This window comes from Lissotriton helveticus, chromosome 6 (assembly GCF_964261635.1).
Source record: "Lissotriton helveticus chromosome 6, aLisHel1.1, whole genome shotgun sequence".
In the NCBI taxonomy this organism is placed as follows: Eukaryota; Metazoa; Chordata; class Amphibia; order Caudata; family Salamandridae; genus Lissotriton; species Lissotriton helveticus.
The window spans coordinates 449,555,959-449,567,367 of NC_136067.1; positions in this window are offsets into that span (position 1 = coordinate 449,555,959).

The window sequence follows — 11,409 nt, forward strand, 5'->3', positions numbered from 1 at the left end:
CATGGTGACTGGGATAGCTAACAGGACAAGAGCAGTAACCCAGAGCAAGGAACTGAGAAAAGTTAGGCCATCTTGTGAATGGCTTCCGCATGACTCCACTGCCACTGCAGTTTTTGAAATCAAGAGCAAATAATTACAGTTGAAGGCGGATAACAGTAAATAACCACTATGCCTTTCACCGTGGGGTTCTAAGTGACATCATAGACAACTCAAGCTGCACTCTTGTGGTCCATTTGATGAGATTCAGAACCCCTCAGTGAAAAAACCTCCCTGTTATTTGTTACCTTTAATTCTATATATTAAAAAAATATATTCAAAGGTGGCTGTTGTGTGGCCACACACCAATTGGCCAGCCATAATGGAATGCTTTTCTCTTTTTGTTTTAAGAAAAACACATTCAAAGATGACTGCTGCTCCTGCATGTTCTCACACATGCTTGTGCTTCTTGCTGCTCCAGTCATTCCCTTGCTCTTGTTGATGCCTCCCACTGCTCCCTCTTCCACCACAGTTTTCCCACCCAGTGCCTTCCCCACCTTCTGGATCACTGGCATAATCGTTCCCAACACCCAAATTCACCACTGTTCCTCAGCCCTTCTTGTGAAAGTAGCACACCACTCCAAAAGAACAATGTGTTTTGGGCACGTGACTAAAAACTGGTTTAAACCAATACTGAAAAGATCCTTAGCAGTAGAAAATTAAGCTTACTTCTCAATATAAGTGTCTGGACATCCTTGCCTCTTGGATGTGAACTACAGTTTCTCCCTTTGTGCTTCCCAATGCCTGCCAATTTTTTTGTTCAGGACACCCCTATCCCTACCAAACAGATTCAAACCTTAAGATGGTGTTTATTGCTTGAGGTGGGCAGGTGACCTTTATCTTTAATAAACTTTGTTTTATCCCTCAGAGGAAGCTCCTCTGCGAAGGTGTTGGTATTTGCTGGGAAGGTTTGAAATACGGGATGGGAACGTGCTGTGAGTTCCCTATGGTGTACTAAGGGTGGGTTTTATTAAGGGGTTCTTGTGGCAGTTGCTGCAGCAAAGTCAGAGCTGGAAGAGGGAATAAAGTGAGTTCCTACCAGTGCATTGTGGGTCTCTTTATTTTCCTATCACTGGGGATGATTTCGAAATCTGGTGCCCCATTGATTTGCTGCGTCCGCATCTACTGCGCATCTGACCTTCATGTCAGCGCCACTTTCCTGAGCCCGGAGCTGCCTTCTTGAGTCTGGGCAGCTGTTGAGTATTCCAGCATCAGCAAATCAAAAGGGAGAGAGAGGACTAGGTAAGCTAGTCCGGGTCCCCTGATTATATGTAGAAATATCAATATAGGACTAGCTAGGTTGTGTTAGTGAGACTCAGGAGGTATATCTGCGGGCAAACCCTTAGGTTTGGTCATGAAGCCCTCACACACCAACCTAGTTGGTGTCATGCTTCATCATCGGGCCCACCACAGTGACACCGAATGTGTCCCGGGTGTGCTGCGACTCCAGATTACTGAGGAGCTGGTATGCTTGCTGAGTGTGCAGTGATGGTGAGAATGAACGTGCAAAGTTAAAAGCTATACAGGTGGTCCCAGTTCCCGAGGGTAAAAGGTAAATTTAATACCTGGGCCCCTGTTAGCAAGATAAAAAGGCTGTGGACGATGTGGAGTGTATTAAGAGCTCCTACGTCCTTGTGGTCTACATGTTTCAGCCAGGCCTTTTGATTAAAACTGGCTTTCCTCAGGACCAAATGAGTATGTGTGGGTGATAATAAACTATATTAAGTGACAATGTGTGGTAAAAAGTGTTGCACTCGCTAAGGTGCTGTACGTGTAAGAGGGGGATTCCCTCTACTTTACTGTACATGGAACATAGAGACAATACAGACATACAAGGGAGAACCAGTGAGAATGGTATTTACCAAAACACAACATATGGCCGACTTCTAGTGTGCGTGAGCGACCTAGAGCGGCAGATAACGTGGCCATGAGTATTTGCCATGGCTAAGGTGAAATATGGCGATAAAGTTTTAAACGCAGTGGCGGTGGTGGGCTACACAGCGAAACAAGCATAGCGTGAGGTACAGGTAAGTATGGTACATAATTCCTCACACTTGCTACTTGCTGTTAAAGCCTCATGGGTCACTTGGCAGGGAGGGAAAGAATACCCTAAACGTTGTAAAAGGTCAAAGTTAGGATGGTACCTGTGGAGAGAAAATGCTGCTTACCCAGAGCGTCGTGTAGAGATCACTCGTTTACTCACGGTATTTCCGATCAGCGTGCTCCTGCGACCTATCGTCCTGCTCCAGTGTCCCGAGTGAACTTTGCATGGATCAGGTATGGGCTTAAATAGCCGGTTCAATTGGTAGCACCTGGAGAGGGGAGAGGGTGCGGTCGCGTTGGCTCTTAGCGCGCGTGTGCAGGGAGATAGCGGCACTCGCGTTGCGCATGCGCGGTGATGGCTTCCAGCGCATGCGTGAGCTCTATACATTGGCGCATGCGCATTGGCGCCGTTAGGGGTGAGGAGACGCTGGACAGCAGTGGTAGTGACATATGCACACTAGCGCGTGCGCAATGGGGGGTTACCAAAGGGAAAAGGGCCCATTTAGGATTATTGAAGTTTAAAAAGCAACAATTAGCGAATTAAGGCATGGAGGCAAATACAGAGTAGGGACAGACCACGAGTCTGAGCGCAGACAGGGATACAGACTTATTGTTTTGAATAGAGTGTTTATCTGGCTAGAGCATTCCACGGGATGGAATCGTTGAGCCCCTCTGTATGGGTAGAAAGGCGATAAATCCAGCGCTGCTCTTTGGAGAGCAGTGTTTTCTCATCGCAGCTCGAATGTGCGAATTGTTCAATGACTGTCCAGGTGAAGTCGTTCGGGGTGTGATTTTGAACGATGAAGTGTTGGGTCAGCTTGCTGATGTTTTTGCCACAGCGCATTGTACTCCTGTGTTCAGTCATCCTGGTTCTGACTTTCCTGGTAGTCATACCAATGTATCTCAAACCACAACGACAGGTGATAAGGTATATTAAGTTAGATGAGTTACAGTTGGTAAAATGTCGTTGTGTCCAGGTTTTTCCATTTTCCAACGATAATGTTTTGGATGGGGTAGTCAGGTGGCAGACGCTGCAATTGTAACACGGTTGGTGGCCTGTTATTTCTGGTAGACCCCATGCATTTAAAAACTTATCCCTATGCCGATGATGCATATACTGCACCCACATCGTCCACAGCCTTTTTATCTTGCTAACAGGGGCCCAGGTATTAAATTTACCTTTTACCCTCGGGAACTGGGACCACCTGTATAGCTTTTAACTTTGCACGTTCATTCTCACCATCACTGCACACTCAGCAAGCATACCAGCTCCTCAGTAATCTGGAGTCGCAGCACACCCGGGACACATTCGGTGTCACTGTGGTGGGCCCGATGATGAAGCATGACACCAACTAGGTTGGTGTGTGAGGGCTTCATGACCAAACCTAAGGGTTTGCCCGCAGATATACCTCCTGAGTCTCACTAACACAACCTAGCTAGTCCTATATTGATATTTCTACATATAATCAGGGGACCCGGACTAGCTTACCTAGTCCTCTCTCTCCCTTTTGATTTGCTGATAATTGGCAGCGCGCAGCTGCGAGAGACACCTTACCGATACAAGATGGCACAAAATACAGGCCTAACCTTCACTGAGGATGACGTTACTGAAATCCTCGATGACCCCTCACTCTTGGCAGATTTTAACACAGCAACTACAATAGCGCAAACTACAGACTGGGACACTCTTACTGAGAAAAAGCGTAACAGGATACGCACTATTCTACACGGCGTTATCCTCGCACAATACCTTAGGACCAACACAGCGCCTAAAGGCTTACTGGTCACCAACGCTCCAAGAATATTCCTTGACGATGTCACCTTCAGGAAAGACTGGGCACAGATAGCCTGGCACTGCACTAGGGACTGGCTTATCCTGATAATAAAAACTGCTAAACGTCTATCAGACGCAGTCATAATAGAGATCCAAGCTACTGAAACTCATTTCAAAACCACTCTGACAGGATACAAAAAGAAACTGGAAGATCAGAATCGGGAGATGAACGATTACAAAGAATATCTAACCCAAACCAAGATAAAGAAATTCGAAAAGGACCTCAAGAACTTCAGCTATTTAAAAACTTATCCCTATGCCGATGATGCATATACTGCACCCACAAGAGGCCAGAACACTGATAGCTCGGGAGACAACAGTTCCATATCTAGCGGCTCCAGCAATGGATCCTACAAAGCTAGAGGGAGAGGCCGTGGAGGTAAACAACGAGCACAACCTTGGCAAGGCCCCCCACAATTCCAAAATTTCGGACCCCCTCCATTTGGACCAATGCCTCCATACTATGGATATCCACCATTATACCCGCCTGGCCAGGTGCCGTACTACCAAAACAACCCAAACCAACGGTATCCTTTTTTAGGCCAAGGCCGCAGACCCCGCGGCAAGAGAAGGAATCCGCCACAACAAGTACAGTGGGCACCTCAACCAGCACAGTGGTCAGCAGAAGAGGACCCGGTCAGTGCCAACACAAGGAACAAAGCCAAAGAGCAAGCAGGCCCCAGCAAATAACTGAACCAACAAATACTGGCACTCTAGTATTCAACCTTTCTGACACACCCCTTACCAATGAGGAAACCAACGTCCTTAACAAAGGACTGTCATTTGTCCCGACCACCAGACTAGATACTTTCAAACTCCATGTCGAACTGACCGAGTTTTTCAGAAAACTGAGGTTAAAAGCGTTTTTCGAAAATAAGGAAAAACCCAATGACCCAGAAATCACTAATGAAACAGGGCTGAAACCTAAATCCAACTTCACCCCGCCACCTGCTACCGTGCCAGTAGAGATCAGTACCTTCGAGTTGGCAGTATACTCAGAGGTCGAGAAATTACAGCCCCAAAACCATTTCAATAACCTTTCCTTCCAAGACAGGGAAATCGTCAAGAAACTCCAAAATGACCCTACCCGCATCATCAAACCAGCGGATAAAGGAGGCGGGATAGTCATCATGAACAAAATCGACTACGACACCGAATGCCGCAGACTATTAAGCGACACTCGTAACTACAGAAAACTACAGAGAGACCCCTCCAAAGATCTACAGAAAAAAATCACAGAACTAGTGCAAGAGGCTTCTGACGCAGATTACATCTCGAAGCAAGAAGCTGAATATCTCAATACACGTGATGCAAAAGTACCCTATTTTTACATCATGCCCAAGGTGCACAAAGGGGTCACCCCACCTCCGGGCAGACCCATAGTGTCAGGGATTAAATCCCTCCTAGAACCGCTATCACGGTTCTGTGATCACTACCTCAACCCGTTAGTTCAGAAAACTCGATCCTACATCCAAGACACGAAACATCTCCTCAACATCATCAGAGATGTCAGTTTCGACCCAGAAAAACATCTCCTGGTCGGACTGGACATTGAGAGCCTATATACGAGCCTCCCTCAAGATGCCACACTGAAGGTACTCCATGATGTCCTGATGGAGATCGATTGGCAACATCGCACCCCTCGTCACTTCATCCTGGACTGCGCCTCATTGGCATTAAAAGAGAATTATTTTGAATATGAGGACACATTCTTCCTACAAACTAATGGTACCTCTATGGGGAGTGTCTTTGCGCCCAGCGTGGCGGGGCTATACGTCCACCATTTTGAACAGACGAACATTGAAGCCCCCACAAACCCCTACTCAACCAATATAACAATTTGGCGTCGATATATCGACGACATTTTCATTGTCTGGGAGGGCAATGAGGAGACACTGAAAGACTTCCTCACTTGGATCAACAACCTTGACCCATTTCTCAAGTTCACCTGCACTAGCAGCCCAACGGAACTAGCATTCCTAGACCTCAACATAAGACCTGATCAGGGAGGCCTAACAACAACCACTCATTACAAACCGACATCCAGAAACTCTTTGTTGCGCTTTGATAGTTTCCACCCCAGACCCCTGAGGGAGAACTTGCCATTTGGACAGTTCCTGCGCATACGCCGGAACTGCAACAACCTCCACGACTTTAAACACCAGTCCAAAGCCTTGGTCCACAAGTTGGAAGACCGTGGTTACCCATCAAGAATCATCTCAAAATCCTGCAAAAGAGCACGTAACCAGAACAGGGAGGCTCTTCTTGAAACAGTTGTCAGACCACCAGAAACACCCATCATGACATGCGTCACCACCTACAACACCGCCTCAAACCAGGTCTCCAACATAATTCGCAAAAACTGGAAGATCATCAATTCAGGCACGAGGAACTGGGATCCCCCCCGGTTCGCATACAAAAGAGCACAGAATTTGAAGGACCAGCTGGTATCCACGAGACCCAGGAAGATACAACAAACAGGCCAGACAATTTTGAATGCATGGGGTCTACCAGAAATAACAGGCCACCAACCGTGTTACAATTGCAGCGTCTGCCACCTGACTACCCCTTCCAAAACATTATCGTTGGAAAATGGAAAAACCTGGACACAACGACATTTTACCAACTGTAACTCATCTAACTTAATATACCTTATCACCTGTCGTTGTGGTTTGAGATACATTGGTATGACTACCAGGAAAGTCAGAACCAGGATGACTGAACACAGGAGTACAATGCGCTGTGGCAAAAACATCAGCAAGCTGACCCAACACTTCATCGTTCAAAATCACACCCCGAACGACTTCACCTGGACAGTCATTGAACAATTCGCACATTCGAGCTGCGATGAGAAAACACTGCTCTCCAAAGAGCAGCGCTGGATTTATCGCCTTTCTACCCATACAGAGGGGCTCAACGATTCCATCCCGTGGAATGCTCTAGCCAGATAAACACTCTATTCAAAACAATAAGTCTGTATCCCTGTCTGCGCTCAGACTCGTGGTCTGTCCCTACTCTGTATTTGCCTCCATGCCTTAATTCGCTAATTGTTGCTTTTTAAACTTCAATAATCCTAAATGGGCCCTTTTCCCTTTGGTAACCCCCCATTGCGCACGCGCTAGTGTGCATATGTCACTACCACTGCTGTCCAGCGTCTCCTCACCCCTAACGGCGCCAATGCGCATGCGCCAATGTATAGAGCTCACACATGCGCTGGGAGCCATCACCGCGCATGCGCAACGCGAGTGCCGCTATCTCCCTGCACACGCGCGCTAAGAGCCAACGCGACCGCACCCTCTTCCCTCTCCAGGTGCTACCAATTGAACCGGCTATTTAAGCCCATACCTGATCCATGCAAAGTTCACTCGGGACACTGGAGCAGGACGATAGGTCGCAGGAGCACGCTGATCGGAAATACCGTGAGTAAACGAGTGATCTCTACACGACGCTCTGGGTAAGCAGCATTTTCTCTCCACAGGTACCATCCTAACTTTGACCTTTTACAACGTTTAGGGTCTTCTTTCCCTCCCTGCCAAGTGACCCATGAGGCTTTAACAGCAAGTAGCAAGTGTGAGGAATTATGTACCATACTTACCTGTACCTCACGCTATGCTTGTTTCGCTGTGTAGCCCACCACCGCCACTGCGTTTAAAACTTTATCGCCATATTTCACCTTAGCCATGGCAAATACTCATGGCCACGTTATCTGCCGCTCTAGGTCGCTCACGCACACTAGAAGTCGGCCATATGTTGTGTTTTGGTAAATACCATTCTCACTGGTTCTCCCTTGTATGTCTGTATTGTCTCTATGTTCCATGTACAGTAAAGTAGAGGGAATCCCCCTCTTACACGTACAGCACCTTAGCGAGTGCGACACTTTTTACCACACATTGTCACTTAATATAGTTTATTATCACCCACACATACTCATTTGGTCCTGAGGAAAGCCAGTTTTAATCAAAAGGCCTGGCTGAAACATGTAGACCACAAGGACGTAGGAGCTCTTAATACACTCCACATCGTCCAAAGCCTTTTTATCTTGCTAACAGGGGCCCAGGTATTAAATTTACCTTTTACCCTCGGGAACTGGGACCACCTGTATAGCTTTTAACTTTGCACGTTCATTCTCACCATCACTGCACACTCAGCAAGCATACCAGCTCCTCAGTAATCTGGAGTCGCAGCACACCCGGGACACATTCGGTGTCACTGTGGTGGGCCCGATGATGAAGCATGACACCAACTAGGTTGGTGTGTGAGGGCTTCATGACCAAACCTAAGGGTTTGCCCGCAGATATACCTCCTGAGTCTCACTAACACAACCTAGCTAGTCCTATATTGATATTTCTACATATAATCAGGGGACCCGGACTAGCTTACCTAGTCCTCTCTCTCCCTTTTGATTTGCTGATAATTGGCAGCGCGCAGCTGCGAGAGACACCTTACCGATACAAGATGGCACAAAATACAGGCCTAACCTTCACTGAGGATGACGTTACTGAAATCCTCGATGACCCCTCACTCTTGGCAGATTTTAACACAGCAACTACAATAGCGCAAACTACAGACTGGGACACTCTTACTGAGAAAAAGCGTAACAGGATACGCACTATTCTACACGGCGTTATCCTCGCACAATACCTTAGGACCAACACAGCGCCTAAAGGCTTACTGGTCACCAACGCTCCAAGAATATTCCTTGACGATGTCACCTTCAGGAAAGACTGGGCACAGATAGCCTGGCACTGCACTAGGGACTGGCTTATCCTGATAATAAAAACTGCTAAACGTCTATCAGACGCAGTCATAATAGAGATCCAAGCTACTGAAACTCATTTCAAAACCACTCTGACAGGATACAAAAAGAAACTGGAAGATCAGAATCGGGAGATGAACGATTACAAAGAATATCTAACCCAAACCAAGATAAAGAAATTCGAAAAGGACCTCAAGAACTTCAGCTATTTAAAAACTTATCCCTATGCCGATGATGCATATACTGCACCCACAAGAGGCCAGAACACTGATAGCTCGGGAGACAACAGTTCCATATCTAGCGGCTCCAGCAATGGATCCTACAAAGCTAGAGGGAGAGGCCGTGGAGGTAAACAACGAGCACAACCTTGGCAAGGCCCCCCACAATTCCAAAATTTCGGACCCCCTCCATTTGGACCAATGCCTCCATACTATGGATATCCACCATTATACCCGCCTGGCCAGGTGCCGTACTACCAAAACAACCCAAACCAACGGTATCCTTTTTTAGGCCAAGGCCGCAGACCCCGCGGCAAGAGAAGGAATCCGCCACAACAAGTACAGTGGGCACCTCAACCAGCACAGTGGTCAGCAGAAGAGGACCCGGTCAGTGCCAACACAAGGAACAAAGCCAAAGAGCAAGCAGGCCCCAGCAAATAACTGAACCAACAAATACTGGCACTCTAGTATTCAACCTTTCTGACACACCCCTTACCAATGAGGAAACCAACGTCCTTAACAAAGGACTGTCATTTGTCCCGACCACCAGACTAGATACTTTCAAACTCCATGTCGAACTGACCGAGTTTTTCAGAAAACTGAGGTTAAAAGCGTTTTTCGAAAATAAGGAAAAACCCAATGACCCAGAAATCACTAATGAAACAGGGCTGAAACCTAAATCCAACTTCACCCCGCCACCTGCTACCGTGCCAGTAGAGATCAGTACCTTCGAGTTGGCAGTATACTCAGAGGTCGAGAAATTACAGCCCCAAAACCATTTCAATAACCTTTCCTTCCAAGACAGGGAAATCGTCAAGAAACTCCAAAATGACCCTACCCGCATCATCAAACCAGCGGATAAAGGAGGCGGGATAGTCATCATGAACAAAATCGACTACGACACCGAATGCCGCAGACTATTAAGCGACACTCGTAACTACAGAAAACTACAGAGAGACCCCTCCAAAGATCTACAGAAAAAAATCACAGAACTAGTGCAAGAGGCTTCTGACGCAGATTACATCTCGAAGCAAGAAGCTGAATATCTCAATACACGTGATGCAAAAGTACCCTATTTTTACATCATGCCCAAGGTGCAAAAAGGGGTCACCCCACCTCCGGGCAGACCCATAGTGTCAGGGATTAAATCCCTCCTAGAACCGCTATCACGGTTCTGTGATCACTACCTCAACCCGTTAGTTCAGAAAACTCGATCCTACATCCAAGACACGAAACATCTCCTCAACATCATCAGAGATGTCAGTTTCGACCCAGAAAAACATCTCCTGGTCGGACTGGACATTGAGAGCCTATATACGAGCCTCCCTCAAGATGCCACACTGAAGGTACTCCATGATGTCCTGATGGAGATCGATTGGCAACATCGCACCCCTCGTCACTTCATCCTGGACTGCGCCTCATTGGCATTAAAAGAGAATTATTTTGAATATGAGGACACATTCTTCCTACAAACTAATGGTACCTCTATGGGGAGTGTCTTTGCGCCCAGCGTGGCGGGGCTATACGTCCACCATTTTGAACAGACGAACATTGAAGCCCCCACAAACCCCTACTCAACCAATATAACAATTTGGCGTCGATATATCGACGACATTTTCATTGTCTGGGAGGGCAATGAGGAGACACTGAAAGACTTCCTCACTTGGATCAACAACCTTGACCCATTTCTCAAGTTCACCTGCACTAGCAGCCCAACGGAACTAGCATTCCTAGACCTCAACATAAGACCTGATCAGGGAGGCCTAACAACAACCACTCATTACAAACCGACATCCAGGAACTCTTTGTTGCGCTTTGATAGTTTCCACCCCAGACCCCTGAGGGAGAACTTGCCATTTGGACAGTTCCTGCGCATACGCCGGAACTGCAACAACCTCCACGACTTTAAACACCAGTCCAAAGCCTTGGTCCACAAGTTGGAAGACCGTGGTTACCCATCAAGAATCATCTCAAAATCCTGCAAAAGAGCACGTAACCAGAACAGGGAGGCTCTTCTTGAAACAGTTGTCAGACCACCAGAAACACCCATCATGACATGCGTCACCACCTACAACACCGCCTCAAACCAGGTCTCCAACATAATTCGCAAAAACTGGAAGATCATCAATTCAGGCACGAGGAACTGGGATCCCCCCCGGTTCGCATACAAAAGAGCACAGAATTTGAAGGACCAGCTGGTATCCACGAGACCCAGGAAGATACAACAAACAGGCCAGACAATTTTGAATGCATGGGGTCTACCAGAAATAACAGGCCACCAACCGTGTTACAATTGCAGCGTCTGCCACCTGACTACCCCTTCCAAAACATTATCGTTGGAAAATGGAAAAACCTGGACACAACGACATTTTACCAACTGTAACTCATCTAACTTAATATACCTTATCACCTGTCGTTGTGGTTTGAGATACATTGGTATGACTACCAGGAAAGTCAGAACCAGGATGACTGAACACAGGAGTACAATGCGCTGTGGCAAAAACATCAGCAAGCTGACCCAA